Source organism: Amblyomma mixtum, chromosome 3 (assembly GCF_055824585.1).
Source record: "Amblyomma mixtum isolate Tamu chromosome 3, ASM5582458v1, whole genome shotgun sequence".
NCBI classification, from domain to species: Eukaryota; Metazoa; Arthropoda; class Arachnida; order Ixodida; family Ixodidae; genus Amblyomma; species Amblyomma mixtum.
Genome location: NC_143014.1, coordinates 325,415,138 through 325,439,600, shown reverse-complemented (window position 1 = coordinate 325,439,600; position 24,463 = coordinate 325,415,138). Strand labels below are relative to the sequence as shown.

Sequence of the window (24,463 nt, the reverse complement as noted above, 5' to 3'; positions counted from 1 at the left end):
GTGCCTCAGTGCACAAGGACTATCGTCAGGGTTGTATTCTTCCTGTACAGTATCTTCCGATGTACTCGTGCCGGCAGCTCTTGCAATTGTCAAGTCTCCAGCAGCCTTTGCACTGCAGTCGCTGAATCTTGACTGTCTATTGTTCATAACAGTGTCCATTACAAAATCACACACTGCTAGGCAAGCACGATGACTGCATTACTTGTCCAAAATAAAGAACGTTATATAAAATTATACCATTGCAGATAAAATGATTGCGGCAACAATGCCTAGTCCCATTCTTCGAGCCCTGAAAGATTCTTGCGTGCTGTGCCAATCTGGCACTGGTTGACCTGCAAAAGAAATAAAAGAGAGAAGGGCGGGACCTTCAACAAGACCCACTCTATACGAATGTTATAGAGCACTGCAGTGAGCTGCATTGGAGAAATGCTAAAGCATTTGCGTTTGGGCGTCAGCAACTTTTTTTACTTTGAAATTACCGTTGTCACCTGACGCTTATCACATGACCCTTGGATGACGTCGACAACTACTCTTTTTGCAAGTACACATCCCCAAATATCTTTACTGTCGCACAGACCCCCCCCCCCCCCCGTGTTCACTTCATGCCCCTCTAACGCACTTGAGCCAACGACAGCCTACTGGGATTCACAAATTGTAACTCTACGGCGGCAAACACAGGCTTGGATGGGTAGGGAACTCTCAGTGTTTGCGAGGGCACAGGTCTGTAACATATTTTTGTTTGCAAAGCTGGCGTATGTTCTTCAAGTCCTGCATTGTGCGAGGAGGAAGGTGCAAGCAATACACAGAATATTTGCAACATTCGTGTGGCGTTCTCAATGGGAGCCCATGAGGCGTGACAACTTGTTCCTTCCCTTAGAGGGTGGTGGAGTGGGCCTTGTTCACCTGTTCGTGCATCAACTTGTTTCCCGTTTTTTCTTCTTCAAATCGGCAAATCAACCGTTTCTGGTAGCTGTGCTCATTAGGCGGCTTAGTTTTCATTTGCCTTACTCATTCGCACCGACTGTGCAGGCTCGTGAGTGAACTTTATGGGGATTCCTTAAGGAGGTTGCTGACACTTTCAATTTCCTCACTGTGCGCTTCTCTTTAGATTACCTCTATAGCCTCTTGAGAAAACAGATGGCCCAGGCTCTCACTGAGTCTTTGTTCCCTACACCATTGTATCAGCAGCCTTATCTGGGGTCTTTGGACATCAATGTTCTAAAGCGTGTTAGGCGGATGTGCATTCAGGCAGCCCCTAAAACGTTCTTTTTCAAACTACACACAGCGACCCTGCCTGTCAAGACATTTCTTAATGACGAGCAGATGTTCGTGCCCTTGAATATGAATTGCCGTCTGTGTAACATGCCTGAGACAATGATCATTGCTTCATCCTGTGCCGTGATGCCATGTTCTTTTGGGACATACTACAACGAACTCTTAAGAAGGACATTGAAATTACACTACACACTATTAGATTTCTGCTTGTTGGCAAAAACTCTGTTGTGCCTTATGATCTGTTGGTGTTGATGGGACTATTCAATCTTTGGAAAAGCCGTATGATGGACAGACATGCCGAGCCACTAAGATCGTCCAAATCTGTGTTTCGTGAACAGTGTGCTTTGGTGAGGAGTGTATATGCTGCACGCGAAGAACCTCCAAGCTGACTGCCGTGCCTAGATGCATGTGTGTGCCTCCCTGAATTTTGATGTTTTGATGGGGATGCAGTGTTGAGTTAGGGCTATGGCGGGCTCCTATTAAGCAGCCCGGTAACTTCAGACGCGAACCAGTTTTTTTGAAGTTTTTTCTCCTTTTCACGGAAGTTCTTCCATGCAATAAAGAAAAAAAAGACTCTTTGTGGCGTACGCGTTGCCTGCCCGCCAGACACACAGAATGCCTGGGTTCGAACCGCAACCTGGCGAATTTTTTTGAATAGTTATTTTTGTTCGCGCACGCTCCAGCAGACATGCTGTAGCCAGGGCGTCTAACTGGAATTTTTTCGGGTTTGGTTCGGGTTCATGCCTTTCGGGCTCAATTCTGGGTTCAGCTCCTGAGCAACATTCCGTTCCGGTTCAAACCAGTTCGGACTTCATTGAACCAGTTCAAACAGGTTCAAATGGGTTGAGGACCAAAAATATTCTGAACCAAGAAAAATTCTGAAAAAAGAGTAACGCGTTTTATGAAACTCGTTATGCTGTATACTTTTGTCTGTGGCATTGGCATATAATTTGAAAGATGCAAAATTAACATGTTGCGAGATATTTTCACTTTTACACTGATTTACGCTTCATTGCAAAAATATACGAACTGAAAATTATTGTAAATCTATAAACATGCTTGAATCCATCTCATGAGGTACACATACATAAGGCAAAAGCAGGTGGATTTCGCCTTTATAAAACCTTCCAGCTTCAGCAGTTTCAGAGGCCCCGTCTCGCGAGTAATAAGTCTCCCCTGAAGCTAGTGTCAGTCAGAGTTTCTCCTAAGCGGAGTACCTAGGCGGGCGACGGCAGCACCACCGCATGCACCCTTTACGTTACCACACACTATTCACAAAGCAAGAAGTCTTGTATAATGGCAGCGTTACTTATACAGACAGACACCCTTCCATCTTGCAAGCCGTCCCCACCCTCTAACATATGGTATGAGAATATGCAAGACCTCCTCAACCGCCAATCCCCCAACTAACAAGAGCGAACACTGGCTCTCCCTAACAACCAAGAGCTTACCGAAGATATATTATTTAAATAACCTGTTCGACATTGTCTTTGTAATTTGAGATATATCTCGGGCCCTTACAGCTCAGTATCTTCAGAAACATAGCTGATCGCTGCTTCTCTCAAGTACAGTGTAAAATTAGGACTTTGGCCTATGATGACATACCGTACACCCTCTTTCTGATGAAAAGGGTACAGTAAAAGAGAAAAGCAGGCTTGGACAGGTTGGGAGAACTTTGTCTCTGCAGGACACAAATACACAACATCTTCATTGCGACGAAGCGCTGCGATACTGTTTTGGGACTTTTCTGGGGTTTTACCAAAGGGAGCTTGTGCGTCGACAGAATTTGTTGCTCCCGTGATTAAGTCTGGTGAATCTGTCGTGCACTTTTTATCCAGCAACTTGTTTCAGGTTTTTTAATCAGAAAACATCTCTTCCTTCCCGAGTGGCGTGGACAGGATGTGTCACCATGGGCTGTGGACAGAGTGAACTATCGATCATCCAGTAAGTGTAATTATGATTTGAAATGATTAATATGAACTGAATGGGAAGTTTAAATGACTAATATTATTCTTTAGTAGCTCATTTACTAAGGCAATTAGGTTAGCTAATTGCTCCGAGTAATTAATGAAATTGGAAGACTGCTAGTAATTCCTCCAGAACTGAACGAACCATAGAGATCAAAGTAAAAAGATAATCAATAATTATTTAATAAAACTAAATAAATTATCAATTATATACCATATTAACAAGTCACTTAAGCTAATTTATTTAAATACTTAACAATAACTTATAAGAAATAATTAACCAACAATACATTGATAATTACACTGATTAATTATATTACTGAGTAGCATAGGTGGTAAAGGAACTCTAAATTCTTTCGTATTTCCGCATGCAAGGAGACTTAAGTGCACCTTTATTTTTTGTTTTTCTAAACTACAGACAACGCCTTCCTGGCAGCTATGCTTAATAGGCGGCAGGAAGTCGGAGCAGATCACGGAAGTCACTGCGTGTGCATTTCGAAGGCTCTTCCCGCGTGGATCGTGGGAATTTGGGTGGGGCCCTTACACTGATTTTTTTTAATATTTATTTTCGGAAAACAGGGTGCGGCACGTACACGGGTATGTTTATGCAGTGTGTTCAATTTTGAGAGTCGAAAAATTTTCGGAAATTTTACCCTGCGTAATAGGTGCACCACAAATTTTGAGCCAGATTTAGAAAAAAAAGTTAGCCTATTATGAGAGTAAATACAGTAATTACTCCGGGAAGGTGGCGTGAGGGCGAAGGGAGGCCGTATCCTGAGATCACTGAATCCAACGCAGTCAAGCTAGGCACGAGGATGGTCATAGGGGTATCCATTTTCTATGCAAAAACAATAAAGGTAAGCTCCAGAGACGCCAAGTAGCCTAAGGCATCGGTAAACTAAACTTCTCTGTTGCGCTGCCGCTGGTGTGAATTCCACTCAGGTTTAGATTTTTTGTAGTAGTTTTAGTGCGAGAATACTATACTCTAGACGTACCAACCCCGGGCAAGAATCTCGTCTTCTCTTGTCCTGTGCTCTGAACTAACCCGAGCTAAGAGAAGGGCTAATTCTGCATATATGAACATTAAGCTACTAAAGCTATGTCCGTCATACGCTTAAGGCAGGCTGTAAGTGTCCCCTTAATTGAAGCACGAACACCTGCTTTTGCCCGTCTTCTCTCCTTAATTATGTTAAACCCACGACAATTTATTTTGTTTACTGCGATAGCAGCATAACCTCCTTTCTCAAAAATAATCGTGGCCCGCGTGTGTGCATGAGTGCACTTGAGCGCACATCCTGGCACTCACTGGTAAAAATGCACCTTCACAAACCTTTAACCTGCCTCCGAATGAAAGCAGTTGTAGTCGAGGCAGATAGCTGTGAAAGGGCTACGTATGCCGTAGCCCAATCGTTTTACGAAAGAACGCCAGCAAGCATGAAGCTCTCATCTCGCACAACGAGAACCGGAAGTGCACCACTGAGAGGCATATATAAGCTGCTCGACACATTTCAAGGACCCAGCAGTCCAAGAACAGCGCAACAAAGCCTGCCTCTAGCTATTGGCATCTATTCCTTTTTTGTTGTTGTGAAAGCAACACTCCGACAGCCAAACCGAGACCTCGGGTGGCTGCCGTCCGCCGTAGCTACGCTGACCTTGTTTTAATTGGTCGAAATGGTCGTGAGGGGACAGTTCGCGAATTTCAAACGGGGCCAATTGTACTTTGGCTTGTAATTACAACCAATTAAAGGGATCATATAGTGATGCTTCAAGTGGGGGGACTCAGTTTAGTTATTTGCTTAATTAACGAATTAGCCTAACTACCCTTTCTAGTCAGAGCAGATAAATAAATAAAACAGAGTAGGAAATTGGTCGAGTTGTGGAATCGAACCAGGGTCTCCGGAGTGCGAGACGAGCACACTAACCATTCCGCCATGGCAGCTCGGTGATATGGAATGAACAAAGGCGCGTGTAGCTAATACGGCATCTTCGTTCACTCCGGTCTTCCTCCCTTCCCATTACCCCGAGGTTCAGGTGTCCACCGAGATATGCGAGAGAGAGATACATTTCCTTTCATCAAAAACCAATTTGCCGACGAGCAAGGCGTACAGCCGAACGGGCGATGGTGTTCTGTCGACTCCCTGGCACCGTTTCAAGGCGACGCAAAGCTTAACAAATTAACTTCACATCAGTGACACAAGCAGCACCACTGCATTTAAGGCTTTCGCCCTACCGCACTTTAGGCCAACAAAGTGCCCCTTTGAATTTTTTTGTAAGTAGAACAATTTCAGTGTGTCTGCAGAGCATAAAAATCATTTCATTGAAATTACATTTCCCTGCAGTGGCACCTTTCTGATTGTAATCACTATCACATGCTAGCGAGCCCATGCTTTTTGACGCTGCCCCTTTGTGTAATCGCCATTCAATTTTTTTCTCTTAAACATCTCTGCCGCTGCAGCAAAGATACCTTTCCTTGCTCATCTGCCTCGCGTGCAGAAAGAATGTTCAGATTAAAAAAAAGATACTGCAGAGCACGCATGCGTTTATTAAATTCTGCCGCAATCGAAATGTGGTCGCCGTGGCCAGGAGCGAGCTCACGACCTTGGGATCGGCAACCGAGAGCCGCAGCCACTGAGCCTCGTTAGGGGTTCTATTTAGTACCTGCTGTCTGATATAATGAATGCCTCAGAAACCAAATGCAACATGGCTGGGTCGTTGCGCCCATGTTTCACATATTTATAGTACATGAACACAATGAAAGCGAGCTATTCTCACTAGGTACTTTGCGACCACAGACTCACACCACAACGTTTGCTGCATCATTCTTTCCTCGCTCAGCAAAAGACTGGAACAGCCTTCCACATGACGTCGCTGCAACCGCCTGTCCATCCTCATTTTTGAATTGCATAACTGCCATATTTAACGAATAACATGTTTGTGCATAAAGTTTGATTCTGTCTGTGCCCATCCCTTATGTAATACTCCCTAACGGGGGGTCTTTAACGTAATCAATGAAGTGAAGTGAAGAGTTAGAACAGTGCTAACTATTCAATTAAAACTATATGCAAATATGTAAAAGGCTGAGGGTCTAAGAAACTTAAAATGTCACAGTCTGATGTACAGTGCTTCAGAATTGCCAAAAGCGCAGTACAGAAGTGCCAATTCCCCCATACCAGCCTTCCTTCAATTTTGTTTGCTCATAGACAGGGTGCCATTTTCGCACTGTGTAGCAAAGACAGCTTTCTGTGGGTAAATCTATGCGCTAGCACATCTCATTTTGACCTAGAGAAAAAAATGAATATGTCGTGCTGTAAAAAAAGTGGGACTGAACCGATTCCCAAACCAGTTTGGAACAGTTCCTTTTAATCGTTCCGGTTCGGGTTCCGTTCCAAGACTGACAAAAATCTGGGTTTGGTTCAGTTCCGGTTCGATATCCTGGCTGTAGCCGACACGTCACTCATAGACAAGAAATGCTTTCACATTAAAAATCAATACAGCCAACTGGAGAAGCAACGTTGCGAATTCTCATCTGGAGCCCCACTCTGCTAGTGTACGCAACCATCCGAGTGGGGTTCAGCCCTGAAAACGGTTTCCTCTGGTTACAATTTCTGGATTAAGGCATGGTGGGCCATAGGAAGGAGTCCTGAAGGCATGCCGAATTCCTGCAGTGCTAACATATCGTATTTCATGGGTGGTGACCTGCCCACCATTCCCAACACTAAAGCTTTGGTCAAAATGGCTAGATACAATATGGATAGCAACAAATGTACGAGACATACAGTATACAGCCCCGCTGTTGCCCTTTTCATAAGACCACGAAAAAAAAACGTTTTTGCGGCCAGCTTACATTCGAAGAAAGTTTTTTTGGCCTCCAATTTCCAGGTGTCCGCTTAGAATCAAGGCCGGCCTAGATTCGAGCAAATACTGGAGTTGGGTCTAATTAACTATGTGGTACTGTGCAGTGTTCCAGCTGCTGCTAATTTCACAGATGGTATACATATCAATCTCTCATGGCGGCGCTGCCATTCTCAACAGTTTTTTTTGGACAGAACTTTAAATGTTTATTGCAAATTAAATTCATTTTTCGTAAGATTTGAGGCAAAATTCGCAAAATTGTACCACGGGTCAAAATTCATTCGTTTTATGGACAAATCAGGAGAGCTGGCAGGTATGTTTAATCATAAACTCCTTGTCTACTGGAAACTAGAAATTTTTGTCCACACTAAAACGTTAAGGGTACAGTGCCTCGAAAAAGCCGGTGTTGTCGTCACAGTCATTGGCCATGAGCAAAAATTTGATGGAAGCAAAGAATGTATATTGAGCTGAAAACAAAATTTGGGATCGAACTAGAACCTTTGAACTGCGAGATGGGCACGCGACCCATAGGCCATGAAGGCTGGTTGTTTCACGCTGAACAAAGGTGGACGTAGTGACTATTGTGGTCAGCAACTTCACGAAGTGTCAGAGTTACTTATGTACGCATCAGTACCTGTCCCTAACTATGCTAGCTGGGAATAAGGTAACCGAGTAGGCGATGCGAACGGGCCCAAAATGCTATTACTGTCTACTCTTAAAGGCAAAGCTTAAGCGTCCCCCCAATTTTCTAAGCCTCAGGCGACACGGTTAATGTGGATGAAAGAAGCATGCCTCGGCGTCAACCCATTCAACTATATCTCGCACAGCATTGTACAGCACTGCCTGCACTGTGCGTGCAGGGGTATAGTTTCGTTTTCGAGCCTTCAATCCTTCACACTCATGTCACACTAGCAATAGAACTGCCCCAACAGTCACAACAAGGTTCACGGCGCCCATAAATGTGCCTGGATGTGTCTGTGAGGGTGCAACGCGGCCAAGTCCCACTTTGGGCACTGCGCTTTTGCCGTTTTGCACGAGCTAAACGTAGGCTCTTAAATTGCCGGCACGAATTAAAGCACCATCGCAACGTAGCAAGCATGGAAAGATGCCACAACGGTGACGTAACAGCTCAGTCTGTATTGCATGTTTTTCTACGGAAGCTTGGCCAGTACTGGCTCACGAAAACATAGCAGCCGGGAAAAATCAACACCTGGATACACAACAGCGAGTTTCCAGTGTACCATACGTCATGATCCAAATAAGATACGTCAACAAAACTGCACTGGGAAGTACCATACGTGCCCAGTATTCGCTATTTATAATCCCCATGAACAACTATTTTTTACCACCGAGCCACAGTGTCAGCACTTATCTTAGCTGCCACTGCCACCATACAACGCGGGAGAAATGAAGCAGCCATTGCTTACAGCTGCCGAAGATTTAAGAGGTCCAATTTTCCACAGCCAATGAATATGGACAGAAAGCTAGTTTTCTGGATGTCACTACATTCTTGCTATTTATGCAAGCATTTGCTCCCAGAACAGCAGCGACCTGAAACCAGAATCTCTTATCCTGTGTTGCCTTTGACTGCCAAGTCTAGCAATCCAGCGCAACAAGATTGCTCTGATTGTCTCCAAATGTGCAAACAAAGATTAGGCAACTGAAACATCACTCTGCTCTGTACACGTCTGACGAGCTGAGGGTATTACAGTTTGGAAAAGTTTCCAGAGCCTGCGAAAAAGAAGAGCGCACTGCATAGTGGGCATGATCATGCTGTGCAGTCAATGCTCAGGAAAAAAGTACCCCTACAAGCTGCACTGACGAGAATTCAAGAAAATAATGGTCTACAGGACTGGAAATTGCAATTACCTGTTAACATGAGATATTAAGCCATAAAGAGTGTCACTGTTCCTTATGGCAGTGATCACTGTTTACAGTGCAAAAGGGCTGCTGTCAGTAAGCTGAAGAAAGCATAAATTGAGAAAAAAGAGCCATGTTATGAAAAAAAAAACTACCTGCAATTGTTTAGCTGAATGATAGCGTGCAAAAACATACGATTACGCAGAGTGAAGCGGAAATCTTGAGGTTTAAATGGCCAAATATGTGGCAAGGATTTTGCGAGAGGCGTTCTTTGCCATTGGAGCACAAACAACAGAGTGCTCACCGTTGTGGAAAACCGGAGCGAGTTTATGGTCCCCCCTGTGTTCTCTTCCCGCGGCGAGATGTTGAGCAGCATTAGTGTCTTGCTGTTGCCGTCCAGGCTGTCCATGAGGAGGTGTGTCAGCTTGGAGTTCCGGTATGGCACATGGTCAGCCTGTATGAACGACACAGTCCGCTAAGAGAAAAACAAAATTAACGGCGCATCAGGATCAGTCCTTCAGGGACAGAGTAATGGATAAAGCTCCGCACGAAAAAGTTGAAATACGGTGCTTTTTATGCACCTATACAGGACAGCAACGACAGTGAATAAATCTGATGTAATCTGGCAGATTGCCATATTCGCACAAGGGTCATATACACTACTACCATAGTGGCATGACTGTAAATCTACCTATTTTTTTAACTTGAAATTCTGCAGTTGGAGCATCGTTGGTGCAGTTGTTTGCCAAGTGTGGGGTTTTGAGGGATAAAAACGCATGAGTTTTCGCTGGACGATATCAGAACAATGTGTTGCAAAACTGCAGCAGCGAAGATGAGGGCTGCGCTTGTGAGGTCGATGGCCCAATTGTGGACGAGCAGTCCAGTGAATAATACATTTTCGTTGTGGAGTGTGCCCACAGGCCACTGATAAGTTACATGGAGGGTGTCGACTTAAAGTCGTGTAAACACCCTACAAAAGTGAGCGTATTACGAAACTGCCCAGTCCAAACAAGGGGTTTACCAATGGGTGACTTCAAATCAAGGGCAAGTCGCAATGTTGAGCTACAAAGCTATCCCCTGCACTGACCACAACATGGCAGCACGGCCCGCAACACCAGGGCTGATGGCTGGCAGCAATCACTCGACAACGGTAGAGGATTGAAGCAACCCGGCTGAAAGGACTAGCGAAATACTGCAGCTGAAGAACCTTCAAAACTTCTGTACTGGATAACCTACGAAAACCCACGACCATGTTTTCAAGGTAGTGGAGCACCCACCCGGTTGGAGAGCGCCAGAATGACATTGCCAAGGTTTGCCTGGGAGCGGTTGATGTTCTGGGCCTTCCGCAGGCGTCCCCCGCCGACTGCGACTCCGACAGCCGCTCGCTGCCTGCCAGGTCCACCAGGTTCAGCCGCCCTGTGCAGTCACACCACTACATGCCAAGCAATGTACTCTGCAAAGGTGCGCACCACGGGCGTAATGGCTTAACCGCCTACCGCCGTATATTTCAAAACCAATTAAAAATACTGGCAATTTTCACGGTTTGGAGTGCTGCAGAAAGTAGCCTAGATGGCAGCTTCAGTAATCAGCATAGGTAGAATACTGCTCGTTTTGAAAGCGCTCACCGCGGTTCCAATGCTCACCAATGCAACGAGAGATTTTGTCGATGCTGCAAAAAAAGAACAAAACTAGAGAAAAAAATAATTTGTTTGTAATATAGTAAAAACCTGGTTCATATTGCAGCAAAGATTAAAAGTTGATGCAGTTTGAATGAATTGAACTTTGAACTAACAAAGGTGTGAACAGAATACCTTATACACACGTGTAAGGGCCGGCCTTTTTTTCCAGATTCTAGGGTAGTTTCGGGTGCGGCCCGTACATGCGATGTGCGGAAAAAAATTAAGTAAAAACACACCAATTTAAGTAAAAACACAGCAATCAGGCAATGAGCGGCATTTATTCTGCGTTCAATCGTCACTTGCGGAGTATTTCAACTCTGACCTGGTGCTGTGCTCTGGTGCGCGCTCATCTCAAAAGAATCCGCGCAGCATGTCCACTGTCAACGCATAGCCATTGATCCACACTCCATCACATAGCAGAAAACCTCTTCAAGTTCGGGAAACTCTGACAGCTTGCATCGGAAAGTGCGCTTTTTGCAGCTTGTGTTTCTCAATGCATCCTTTTGGTTGCACCATCATCGGACGCATTCATCTGCCACGTCGAATTTCCTGTCCGCTGCATGCTTGCCATGTTCGAGAGCTAACTCACAACCGTGCAGCTATAAAGGTGCTTGCCCATCGTACTAAAACTGATACGCTCGGCGGCACTACAGTGAACACTCCACAAAAGCAACAAAAGGCTGCAGCTCGCGATACTGATGCCGATGAGGATAGCGGGAGGTCGCGGCGAGGGAATAAGTTGACGATGATGATGATGACTACGACCTCGGGCGTCATCTTTGGACGACTCTTGGAGCTCCTGTGCGCGTGCATGGCCTCCGAGATCGACCAAACACGCAAGTCATCTCTGAGGCTATGGCACGTGCGTGGCCTCTGCGATCAAGTGCACCGTTGCTCGTAGCCGGCATGGCGCGTGCAATTAGAAGGCTATTCCCGCTTAGGTCATAGAAAGTTCGGGTGCGGCCCTTACACGAGCTTGTGCGGTATGCGGTACAGTAATCGGGAAGCAGTTGGGAGCAACACCTGCTCTAAAGCCCTCTTCTGAGCCTTCAAAACTGAAGACGTCGGCGCCGTTCAGAGCGCGCAAACTAATGCAGCAGAGGGCAGCACCAGAGTCGCGAAGGGTACGCAACCACCTGTGACCATGGTAGCGGCGCTGGAAAATTTAGCAGCAGGCTGCTGTCCCACGACTACTGCATGTCTGATGCGCGATTTTCCTGCCTTCCGCCGCCTACCCCATTCTGTTGACTGCGACAAGAAATCCTGTTGGGGGATGCGAAAGCAAAAAGAATGCACCGACCTCGACAGCCGAGTTGTGTGCGCGCGTTGCGGCCCGTGATGTCCAGGCGAAAGACTGAGTGGGACCGGGATGACCGCTCGTTGCACTTGGTGGCAGCCACAGCCCGGTTCTTACGCCCACACCGCAGCAACTGGCTGATCTGGGAAAAGAAGCAGCGGGTAGGAGAGTACAGTGAAACTTCTTTAATTTGACAACCGTGATCTTGGTAATTCGGACTGCCTCTAGAGTACCTCCCGCGCCCTTATGAGCCTATGGCATCACAAGCTCATTTATTCGGACACCCTTGTGCTGGAATCGGTTAATTCAGACAGGAATCCAAAGTGGCGGTGCATCGTGGTATGACCTGCTACACATGCGACCGTCTAAATACTTGTCCAATAAGATCTGAACTGCACAAAACATTGTCTCCCGTGCCCCTCTTATGAGCATGCAATGGCAGGCGTGACAACGTTCAGGAAGCCTGTGTCGATACGGTGATACGGCCCTCATTTCCTACATGTGGTATTTCCATTCCTCCAGACCGCCGAAACTCCGTGCTCATCACATGCTGTTTGCCATTTGTGCAGTGAAGCCTCCTCATGCGAGGCACCACATGCAAAGATGCTCAAGTGCTACAACACTGCACACTAAAAGAAGCTGCAGAAACCCTTGCCAACTTATGAGGAAGCTCTGCTGTCAACACTCCCGACAATGTGCACGAATTAAAGCATTCGGCACAACTGCGAAAAATAGCCATGTGCAAAGAATATAAACATTGCCCAGTATTAACAAAATAAATTTTACTTTCACACACAATTTTTGGCAGTTTTGAGGACACATTCAATGATTCGACAGTTGGATCATTCAGACACTTGAAGACGAAATGAATGAGATTTCATTGCACTAGCACTGCATGACATTAAGACCCGCACTATGCACAGGCACCTCTGGTCAGCATCCTCACAAATAAAAGAAACCAATCAAAGCACCAGTCTGAAGAAGGCCGTGTTCTTGCTGCTTCCACGCATGACAAATTTCAATGCATGTCCCGTACAGGATTGTTTGGACATGCATTGAAGAGAAGCGGGTTAAGTGCAGTGCTGTAGTGTTACCAACTTTTGCGGATTAATTAAGTGACCAGAAAGGTTACGGAATGTGTGCGCAGAGAACTGAGCTGCTCAGAGACCCTGTGCACACTGACCCTCCCTTGGACGTCCTGCAGACATCCTGAACATACGAAGGACGTCCATGGTAGTTTAAATGCCCATTGAGAAATTTTGCGAGCAAAAGGTGGTACACTATATAAAACAGGGAACAGCGACAAAATGTGACGAGACATCTGATGAAATGCGACAGCTTGGACAACAACAGGGGTGGGTCCATCCCTGCCATAGTTCCTTCTTCCCCGAGCGCTGTGTCCTCTAGGCGATGTAGACCCCTTGTGTACCTTCCACCGCACTGCAGCCATACTGGAGCTATTGTCAGCCGAAGGCGTGAAAACAATACAATGCCACGAGATGTACAGCACAACCCATCTGCTGCGTGATGCAATTGCACAAAGCGGGTTCCAAGGATTTCACTTCTGTCACCCTTTTCCCTCTCTCTTGTCCCCTGTGGCTTAAGATACGTGGTTCAAATTTCTTTCCCAGAGCATTCAGTCAACTCCATCATAGCATGAGCTGACCCTATGACCTGTCACGTTGCACCTTATTTTCTGGCTCGTGCATGCAGCAGTTTTTTTTAAGTCTCGTGGCAGACTGTTTTATGAGGAAAGAGCAAGTTAAACGATGTGATAAGCATGCAGTGAAGTCCTCGACCAATTCCTCTGACCTGGCAAGACCCGAGATACCGTGTTTTCTCGCAAACCGTCTGCACAAAATTTTGAAGAAATAAAAAAAGAGTTTAAAAAGGGTGCAGGGGTGCAGGTTATTAAAGAATTTCTTTTCGAGGGGCAAATGACTTTATCGCAAAGCGCGGCCTCCTGTACATAGTTTGCCCCCACTGACACATCGACACGTGTCAAGCCGATGAGGGGCCAATGAAAAGCATGGCCAAATTTACCAGCATGTCTTTATTTGAAAACTCCATCCATGCTGGCTATGCTTAGAGCAACGCTGCGCAAGAACGCTGTTGCACCTTCAAAGTCGGGTGCCATTTTGGGTACATGCCAATTTACAGTGTTGGCCAGCCTTGTTTAGGCATCATGAGTGTGTCATGGCGGCAGCCAGTCAAGCGAAACAGAAACTGAAGATCATCTTCCCTGCTCGAAAATCAGCATCAGAGCAACCGCAAGAAAATATGACGTGGATGAGCCCTTTATTCGCAACTGGTGGAAGAAGAAAGTCTCAGAACATCAAACATGCAAGAGGAGATTGTTTCACAGCCTGAAGCCTGGTGTGCACCCCAAGCTCAACACAATGCTTGCCAAGTTTATCAAGAGAAAAGGAGTCGCGGCCACGCTGTTCCTACAGAGGCGGCATGAAGGGTAGAATGGGTAGCCCGCACCACCTGAGCACAATGGGCTACAGAGATGGCACACATGGAAGCTAACCAGCTGGCCTGCGCACTAGACATGTCAAACAAAAAGTTGCATGCGAGCCTTGGATGGCTGCAGCGATTTATGGGAGACAAGGGCTTTCGATGCGTGCCAGAGTCGTGCTTCCGTTATATCTGCAGCTCATCCAACATTACCGATGACATCCTTACAAGGGACATGGCCATGTGTCATGCTACGAATTAATTCTGTTCTAGCATGCTGCGATGTATGCCCCTGACCATCTAACATGCACTGCACGAGGAGGGTACAGATTACATTTCCACGGGCGATGGCGGTCGGGGAAAATGAATTGTCCAGTAAAAGCGAGCAAAAGCCCCACAATAATTGTAGAGTACTACACTATACGATGAGTATGCACACACAAATGGTGAGATGCAGTGTGAAACATCACCGCCACTAGAGCAGTCAATGAAGTTTTCCCTACACGCTGTTAAGGTACTTATTAAGATACCTGTTGGGCTGACTGGACTGGCACCTCAGTCAGGCTGGCCACCGTGACGGGCCCGTCCATGCTGCTCATCCTGAACTGCAGCGGCCGGGTCTTGTCTGCTTGGGACGGAGGCACCAGGAGGTCGCGCAGGGTCTCGATGTACACCTCCACAAGGCTGGCCGTCATGGTGTACTGCAAGGGAGGCAAGCCACATCAATCATCACTCTGGAGAATCAAGAAGGGGTGCAGTGAATGGCAGGTTTGAAGAACAGTAGCGCAAGAGCGTCCACGCTTGCTCCTCCCTCCTGCGCACACTGACCGTCCACTGGGGGTGCTTCTGGGATGTCTCGAAGACCTGGTGGAGAGCCCGGGGGATGATGCCCCTCAGCTCGTCATTCTCGTCCCCTTCCATGGTGTGGGTCTTGCCGGCGCCCGTCTGACCGTAGGCAAACATGCACACGCGATAGAAGTCCAGTGCACTCTGCAGCAGCTGGGAGACTTCGACATACACCTCCGCCTGACTGGCCACGCCCGGGAACACTGGTTCAAAGCTGAAAGCCACGACGGTCTCCCGTTGCTTCTGCACATAGGAGGGAGAAACGCACACACTTGCCACAAGTGTGCAGGGCTGACCAGGCATGGACGACACATTACACCTCGATGCAAAAAACAAATCTGCAGTCACCAATGTGCAATGTACAGAATGCACAATGTCGAGCTCAGACAGAATTTTGCTTGGCAGTAGAGGTGTCGTTGCACTGGGCAGTCAAGGTTAGATTGTACATGTAGAGCGAGGGTGGCCTGTTGGAAATATTAGGAGGTAAAACCATTAGGAACGGGAAAACCTATTTAGGCATGCAACCAACATGTAAGGCAGCGACAGAATTGTGTGCCATGCGCCGCTAGGTACAAAAGTGCCCTCCAATCCCCACAGGGTACCTTCCCCACAGCCTCGCACAAAAGACTTTGAAATCCCTTTTTCACGAGAGTGAGTTTTCCTGTAAGGTAGTGTTCCACAATTTTTTGTTCCCTTACCGCGCTGCACAGACCTTCTGAGAGTACCACTGTGAAAAGGCACCGTGGTTCGCAGTCACCGTAAAAGTTAGTCTTCATTGTTCTTTCACACAATAGGAAATAAAATTTACTAACGTGGCACTTTGGGCTGGTTGGTGTGATGCAGACAGCAACACAGCTAAGTAGCCTAGCATCGAATCTCTCCAGCGCTACGAAATATCCTCACATTGTTTGCCACACCTGAGCACTTGTTAGAAACGAGTGAAATGAATTTTAATGCGTATCTGCTGTGCTTTTTTGTTGAAGCGCATTTATTTTTTTTTGCATTTATGACAGCATGTCATGCAGAGTAGAAAAGCAGTTATTGGAGCCACATTCATTGGCTAATCACGGTTTTAAACGAAAAACTGAAATTCAAGCTGCAGCAGACCAGCAAACAGAAATTATACAGCAGAAAGAGCCCACGTCATGTCGAGCATGTCAACGAAATAAACGAACAAAATATCACTGTAGCACATTCTCTTCTTGCAATTGGGTAATTACAAAATATACAAAATACTAAGCTCCGGGACCTGTGTCAGCCAGCATAAACCGAACCGTAAGTTACATCTTCTTGAAGAACCACTTGGAAAAGACATTAGTTCATTGCTTGTTGCAATATGTTGTAAGATATACCCACCCATCAGCAAAGTATTGCAGATACTTCTCAAAAATACATCTTAGCTGCTGCCTTAAAATTAAGGGCTTGCTTTATGTGTAGTGGCAGTGAATTCCAGGCTAGTTCCCCATTAAATTCTGCAATCCTTTTACCATCTAGATCATGAGACACAGGCAGAATAAAATCCTGGTTGGCTGCAGCGCTCGTATTTTGGGGTGGAATTGTAAACAAACTGATTGGGAACAGGTGATTAGGTTATGTGTGAACAATTTCAGCAGTTTTTAATTTATATAGTGGATATTGGTAGCACGCGAAATGAGCCGTTGAACGCTTACCTTTATGATAGAGAGTTCAGCGAGCCTTGGAGACAAAACACTAATAATCCCCTTCAAATTACCAAGTACGAGGGGGTACCCAAAAGAAACCGGACTAAATTTTTTGGTCGGCAATGCTTCTGTGGTACCGCGTTTTGCCACTAGGAACGCATAGAACGAACATTCCAGAGTCAGTAAGCCGAGTGCCGTCGTTGAAGGAGGTCAGACTTGTTTAGGCGGAGTTTTAGAGTGACGACTGTTTTGTGTGGATGTCGTTTTTGCGATGGCTGATTTCGTGAACAGCGTGCGCCGGTGAAATTCTGATTTTTGCTCGGAAAAAGTTGAATGGAAACTCTTGAAGTATTAAGAAAGACGTACGAGGACGATGCTATGGGGACAACTCAAGTGTTCCTGAATCGAATCCTGAATCAAAGCAACAATCATGCCAATGGAAAACTTCAAATTCACCTCGCCTCAAGAAAGCTCGTCAGGTGAAACCAAACCTCAAAACAATGCTGATTTGTTTTTTCGACGTGAGAGGAGTCGTCCATTGAGAATTTGTTCCGCAGGGTCAGACAGTTAGCCAGGCTTTCGACTTGAATGTTTTGAAAAGATTGGGCAACAGTATGCGGTGGAAGCGGCCAGATTTGTGGCGGTCGGGTGACTGGTTTTTCCATCATGGCAATGGTCCTGCTCACACAGCCCTGTCTCTACGACAATTTTGGACCAAAAATGGCATGACCCCTATTCCTCAACCCTCATAATTCCTCAACCCTCATACTCTCACGACCTTGCCCCGTGCTACTTTCTTTGTTTCCTAGAATGAAAAAAATAGGTGAATGGAAAGCGTTTCGCTGATGTTGCAGAGGTGAAGAAAAAAACGACGGAGGCACTGTCAAGCATCACAAAAGATGAATTTAAACAATGTTTTGAAAAACGGAATGAAAGATTCGACAAGCGTATCATTGCAAGTGGGGAATACTTTGAAGGAGATTGAAGGTCGGTGCTTAAAATGTGAACAAATAAGTTCAAACAAAAATAAGTCCGGTTTCTTTTGGGTGCCCCCTCGTACAATAAACTGCTTAAGCCTGTCGGGTGATGCAAACAGAATGCCAACATGGCCAACTCTCTGATGTTTCGGAGTTGTACAGCATGCCGACAGAACATGCAGTCCACCATGGGCAACAAGCAGCCCAGGGTATCTTGCCACCCACTTGCACTGCCATGCAGTTTTCAGTTGGCCTTCACGCTCACAGGTAGCACAACAATAGTTAAATTCTGTAACTTTGTAATCCAGGAAGTGTGCCACAACCACACGACTGGCACGGTTACGAAAGCCCTCTGGCCACAGGGCCCCGCTCACCTCCGGGTCTGTGCGGAGCACCTCGACGGTCCGCTCATCTGGCAGCATCAGGAAAGGTCGCTGCGGAGCTTTCTCTGAGGGCAGGAGGAGACGCAGGCGGCAGAACACGCGGATATTGCCCTGCGACATCGCGTGCAGAGGATACCAAATATACACCGGTCCGTGCTCACTTGCTGCAAGTAAAGCAACACCATAGCACCTTCACTGCAGACCATAAAGACATTCATTCAAGTTTCACCAGCCCTAGAAGCAACAAGCGATATACAGTGGTAAAGGCGTCATGCCGGGCCATGTTTCCATTTTCCTTGACCTGGTGAAATCACAGTCTTAATCTTGCCCTTGCGCGATATTTCAGACCTCACTGAGGAAACATGACACACCTTATAGAACTTGAGTTTGGCTCGAGTCCGAAATTTCGATCGCAAAAATGCTCATCATCATCACTAGCCTGACTACGCCCACTGCAGAGCAAAGGCCTCTCCCATGTCTCTTCAATTAACTCTGTCCTTTGCCAGTTGCGACCGCAAACTTCTTAATCTCATCCGCCCACCTAACTGTCTGCCGCCCCCTGCTACGTTCAATTTCACTTTAATCCACTCCTTCACCCTTAAGGCCTAACGGTTATCTTGCCTTCGCATTACATGCCCTGCCCAAGCCGATTTCTTCCTCTTGATTTCAACTAGGATGTCATTAAACCGCGATTGTTCTCTCACCCACTCCTGCTACTTGCGGTCTCTTTTCGGTACACCTATCATTTCCTCTCCATACTTCACTGCATTGTCCTTAAATTAAGCTGAACCCTCTTTGTTAGCCTCCACGTTTCTGCCCCATAGGCGAGTACCCGTAAGATACAGCTGTTGTATGCTATTCTCTTGAGGAATATTTCTAAACTGCCATTCATGATCTGAGAGAACCTGCGATACACGCTCCACTCCGTTCTTAATCTTTTAGTTATTTTCCTTTCATGATCCGGATCAGCGCTCACTATCTGCCCTAAGTAGACATATTCTCTTACTACTTCCAGCACCTCGCTACCAATTGCGAACTGCTGTTCCGTTGCTAGACTAATTAACATAACTTTGGTTTCCTGGTTTCCTGCGCTACCCTCATCCGTAGGGGCAGACGTAGCATGTCGTATATTACCGCGAGCGTGACTCAGGAACGTGGTTGAAGAGTGAGGGTGGAAGGTGAGCAAGAACCTTCTTATGCTGCCTGTAGCATCAAGACTGCCAGAATCAAGGTCCTCCTCAGTTATTGAGCGGTCAAGGGAAGGGGAAAGAGGGGCTCCCTACGACAAACGTGACTGAAGCGACGAGCCACTGCAACTAGTGGGCCATGTTGCAGGTTGTGCTAGCCTGAAAGATTTTTGCCCAGGTGGGTAGCAAGAGTGGACAAGGGTAGTTACAGCACAAAAAGCCTACCGTTTTCCCAGACTCATACTGTCCAACAATTAGCGCTTGAAGGTATGCCCTGCATTCCACAGTTGCGCAGTTCGGGAAATAACCCTTTTTTGGCGCAGAACGGATGCTGATAGTGACGTATCGTCTAAAAGTTGTCAGCTGTAGTTGAGGTGAAATGAACTTTGCCAGGTCACTGACCTGGCAAGCTGTTCCATCTTGGAGACGTTCTCCAATAATTTTCTCTTTAGAGCATAGACAGAACACAGTTTACGAGGCTTATTTTTTGCAATGAAGAACAACATGTATGCGTACAACAGCCCTCGGTCAGAACTGGGTGTGCTATTGGGCCCTTGTTAGCGGAGAGATGTGCACACAGCCTCAGCTCTTAACAGCAGAGGAGTAAACTGCAACGGGCAACCACCAAAGGGCTGGGCATGGTGTGCAAAAGAAATTTAACCATGAAGATGACATGAGCAGTGTGTGGTAAAACTGCAGAAACTGCAGAAACACACCTCACTAGAACGCGGCAGTATGCACCCAGATGTTGACAGTATAGCCATAGTCATTCTTCCCGAGGTAGTAGCTTAGAGATAAGGGTAATGAGAATAAATTTGACAGACGCTAGCAGGAGCGAAAGGAAAATTGGTGGCTCAAAAGCAAGGCGGTGACGCAAGCACACAAGTTCTGGACTAAATAATTTGCTAAATATAACATCAATAGGGCTAATATCTAAAGAAACATGGCGAAGTTACAGAAATACCACTCACCTTAAATTCCTGCATGCTTTTGTGCAGGGCGCGGCGGTCCTGCTCAGAGGCATTCAGCTCCTCCTGCTGTTCTGCCACTTTTGCACGCAGGTCTGCAAGAAGCAATTCGAGCCGCCCCTTTTCCGCCGCCAGTGTCGCCTGTTGGTCCTCCGGGGACTCCTGTTCTGCCTGTGCCCGAAAGGCAAGGAAAAGGTTGGGAGCCCAAGGACACAGTACAATAAGAGAAGTAGTTATTTTCGAAATGAGACAAGTGGAGAAACCAAAACTAAGTGAAGTTAAGCTGCAGTGATCAATGAACACTATGATCAACCATGAACGATTAATGAAATGAGAGACTGAATATAATACAGGCCAAATAACTAAAGTCTAATACAAGTCAACTAAAATATTGGCAGTGGCTTAGCTCTGCTATGCCCATATATACGGAGCGTAAAGCGACGGTTATGCTTGGACAACCTCGGGATCGGAAGAATTTAAATTTTCCAGTCTTCTGCGCCGTCTGGCAGCGGCTCGACTCTCCTTAGCTTCCATGTCGAGCGCGACAGTCTTTTCTCCGCCGAGCGCATTATATATACGCGGCGCACCCTCCTCGCGCATGCGCAGTAGCGCAACTGTCGTAAACACGGCTCCAGCTAAAGGTCAGGCGTCGGAGAGGAGCGCGAACCGGCTGTGACGAGGAGGCGACGCACCTGCGCCTCTCGCGAAGTCACGCGGCTCTCGCGCATGCGCATAACGTGCTGCGCACACTGACGCGAATCTCGGGTCTGGCCCGGTTAGTGTAGCATTACGCTAGAAAAGCAGTGGACCATGTAAGTGAACCTAGCTACACTTGCAGCTACCTCTGCCCCGTGCCATCACAGCCATACAGCGACGGCAAAACCAAAACGCAAGCTCGTGCGTAGCACCTAGTCCATCAATACTGATCTGACAATTGAATGCAGACAAAAACTAGGCCAGAAGGCACAGTCAAAAAATGTCGGAGGTGAGGCGTGTGCTGCAATCTCCCTTGCTTCCCGCCCGCTCATTTGTTAAAGCGAACTTCCCGATATCTTTTCAATGGGCTATCACATTGCTGTCTCTTGACGAAAGAAAAAGTTTTAATGGACACTGACAAAAAGCTAGCTCTCAGGGCAGTTCATTTTAACCTGTATCATTTTGCAAGCCATTTCTGCGCTTAACAAGGGAAGAGGGTCTTGTAAAAAATCTTAATAAAGTCACAATTATAAACCTTAAGGGAGAATATTTTTACACACACATTAAAAATATGTCATTTAATTTCGAACAAACCAGTGTCTGTGCACTTCTGTTATGTGTCATGTTAGCATTTGTAGTGACCTTTACAAAAATTCCTCTGCAGGGAACTTGCTATAATGCATGCCATAGCATTTTCCCCAAGCGCAAGAAATGGTTTGGTTTGGTTTATGGGGTTTAACGTCCCAAAGCGACTAAGGCTATGAGAGACGCCGTAGTGGAGGGCTCCGGAAATTTCGACCACCTGGGGTAAAATTATCACCCTGCCTATTCCAGAAACAAAGGTCTAGGGTTTTTCAAGCAGCCAGCTCAGAAATTGCAAAGAAAATTTCATCCAGATCGTCCCAACTAATCCATTGTAACCACTAGTACACTAGCAGCTGAGCCAATCAAGCAGCAGCACAATACTTCTGATAATTTTCCAGCACACCCCAAAGTATCTTCTCTGCAAAAAGTCTTCCCAGATTCCCCGGCGGAGACTGGTGCTAATGGTTGCCACAGTTCTATCACATCTCCCCCCCCTCAGGAGAGCCCACCATTGACGATTCCATCCTGCAACATCCAAGAGCAGCTGCAGTGAAGAAAGGAACAGGAGAACGCACCATGAGGGCCGCACGCTCGCAGTGAAGCCCTGCCAACGCCCCAGTGGCTTCGGCCAGCGACCACTGCAGTGTTGCCACCTGCCCTGTGGCGGATGTCAGCTGAAGGGTGAGCGAGACCCGCTCCGACTCTGCTGAAGACCGCTTGGCCTCCGTTGTGCTGAGTGCAGAGAGAAAGGTGGAAGAGCCACAGAGTCACTCCAGCACCATTGCCAGCCTAGTACAGCAAAACCATGTTTATTCGGACTTCAGTCGAAAGCGAGTGGAGAAAATGTCCGAATTATCCGAAACTGAAATTATAGAATAAGAGAAAAGCAACTCACACGAAAGAAAAAGATCAGTGCCTAGCTTTGAGAAAAGAAATATTAAGGAGGAAAACAATGCGACAACGGCGATTTTTTGCAGTTCCATCGAATCCTTTAATTCACGCACACATGATGGTTTAAAGGTCCCTGCGAAGTCACTGTGTAACGTGGTAGCGCTGTAGCTTCTTTGCATGTGGGTTTGCAATACAGGAGGCTTCTCCACACAAACGGCAAACAGCGCGACATGTGTAGAGTTTCTGCGCGCTGGAAATGGAGATACCACGCAGAGAGAAACGACAGAGGCACGCACCAATGCCGCATCAACAAGGTGCCTTCATGAGGCAAGAAAAGAAAAGATCAGTAACAAGGCAACTTCCGTTCTAAGTGGAAGCTCCGAAAATGGAACTAGGCTCATGGGTTCTGTAAGCCTGTCGATGGGGGCGTGCAGATTGCAAACACGCCTGCCGTTGCGCATGTCAGAGGGATACGAAAAACAATGCAATATTAGAGCTCAGGTCTCTAAAGACTAATATTTGTACGACTGCTTTTCGAGCAGGTCGTGCTTTGCCACGGCGTCACATCGGGAGGCTGTCTGAATTAGCCGATGCCAACCTGGGGCATTCGAATAAACAGGCTTCTAATGACATAGACTTGGTTGAGAGCTTGGAGGGACTCTAGAAACAGTAAATTATCCGAACTAATGGGGACCGAATTAACGAGGTTCTAGTGTAGCAGCAAAATCAACAAAAAGGGGCTACAGCACCTGTAGCTACTACCAGTGTATAACCAGCAGCTGACTTGCAAAAGAACCCTGCTCTTAAGTTCCCTTAGGCTGTGTTTTCCTATTTGCTACATTTTTGTGAGCCAATCCCATCGAAGCTCCCATAAAACCTATGCAATACAGCTTCTGTTGTTAATCACAACTATGGCAGTGTTCTTGCATGCTACATGGTGAACGCAACTAGGCGACAGTGCTTGATCTTAGGCTGGTATATACAGGGAAACCTGCATTAGCGAAGTTGAAAAAACTCGGGGATTTTTCATTACATCGAGGTTTTCGTTGCACGAAGTTTTCGCGAGAAAATCCAAAAGGGCAATGCAGAACGGAAACTAAAACAAGAAATGTAGGTGAAATGACCTGGAGAATGTTTACAGAAAACCCCATTATTCAAAGTCTGATAGTGCAACAGCCGCCACCACTCTGCCGCAGCTCGCGCAACGCCACTGTAATGTGAGGAGACGGGGAAGGCGGGAGCACAGCGGCCAAGCTAGAGGAGAGCGCCTACAGTCGTGTCGCTGCCGTAGACCGGCCGCGACCGCGGAGGCGCATTCTTCCTGCATGTTCCCTCTTTTGTATTAGCAGCCGCTGTTGCCCCAGGAAACGGACTCTTTGCCTTGCGTCGCTGGAGTTCCAACGCGCGAGAGCTATCGGCGGAGACGGAATTACGCAAAGCACCAGCGTGACGGCGATGGACGCGCCTTGCTTGTGCCGTTTTGTTTTTGCTAGGTCCTATCATTTTTCGCTGCTTTTGGGCATGAACTGCTCTAGTGCCATGTGGTATGGCGTTCCAAAAGTGAAAGCAGAGGAGATGCGCCGACGGCGCTGGAGGATGACACATTATCTCAACTGCTGTCTATCACTGCGATTGTTGACTCTCCTCTCATGTCAGTTCATGCTTTATAGTCTTGAAACTTTTGTACCAGATTTTGTTGCCCAGTGGAAGATAGCAGATAGTCGGCCTAGGGAGTTCGTTTCACCAAGTACAACTGCCGCTACACGTTCATTACATAAAGGCCTCAAATACACGGACTTCACTGGGGGTGACTTATCCCCCAATATCGCGGGCTCAGCTATCCTACACAGCTGGCTTTAGTGATCTTGACCTTGGCCGA

General features: G+C 46.8%; 1 pseudogene; it reads right to left on the bottom strand.

Moving 5' to 3' along the window:
* Positions 1–269: 269 nt before the first annotated feature.
* Positions 270–24,463, bottom strand: part of LOC149355829 (carboxy-terminal kinesin 2-like) — a 42,586-nt pseudogene continuing 18,392 nt past the window's right edge.